The 494-nt window shown below is 68.8% G+C and overlaps 1 protein-coding gene across 3 annotated transcripts in view; it reads right to left on the minus strand.

The window, feature by feature from the left end:
• Positions 1-195, minus strand: part of Egln2 (egl-9 family hypoxia inducible factor 2) — an 8,318-nt gene extending 8,123 nt beyond the window's left edge. For 2 of the 3 annotated variants that reach the window (XM_005371576.2, XM_026778240.1), the window contains exon 1: positions 66-195. The gene's annotated coding sequence lies outside the window, so the exon portion shown is untranslated. The remainder of the gene's footprint in view (positions 1-65) is intronic. The other variant, XM_026778241.1, reaches the window with a different exon arrangement.
• Between the last annotated feature and the right edge of the window lie 299 nt (positions 196-494).

Raw genomic sequence — 494 nt, forward strand, 5'->3', positions numbered from 1 at the left:
CGCCGCCGCCCGCGCCCCGCCTCCCGCTTCCCGCCCGGCCGTCCGCGCTCCTTCTGGGCTCCGACCTCTGGGCTCCTTCTCCTCCCCGGGTCCTTCCCTTCGCGCGACCTCCTCACCGAGCTTTTTCCTCCGGCCTCGGCGCCGCCGTTTGTGCCAGCCGCCCTGCGCCTCACAGCGCGCCATACCCCGCCCCCCACCGCCCGCGACGCCCCGCCCCCGCCTCGCCCGGTGGGCACGTGACCGCGGCCTGGCCGAGGAGGCTGCGCATGCGCGCGCAGGACGTTGCCGGGCGCCCTAGAACACCCTACGGGAGAAAAGTGAGCTGGTCCGGGGCGCGAGGCTCATTTGCATTGTGTGCCCCGCCCCTTCCACGCGAAAGTAGGAACGCAGATTCAGAAAAAGGCGTTCTGTGAGTTTTTAAGACTGGTCCCGGGAAGGGGTGGGTGGTGCAAATGAGGCATTTCACATAGAAAAGTCCACCCCGAGGAGCAGAA

Source organism: Microtus ochrogaster, unplaced genomic scaffold (assembly GCF_000317375.1).
Source record: "Microtus ochrogaster isolate Prairie Vole_2 unplaced genomic scaffold, MicOch1.0 UNK115, whole genome shotgun sequence".
In the NCBI taxonomy this organism is placed as follows: domain Eukaryota; kingdom Metazoa; phylum Chordata; class Mammalia; order Rodentia; family Cricetidae; genus Microtus; species Microtus ochrogaster.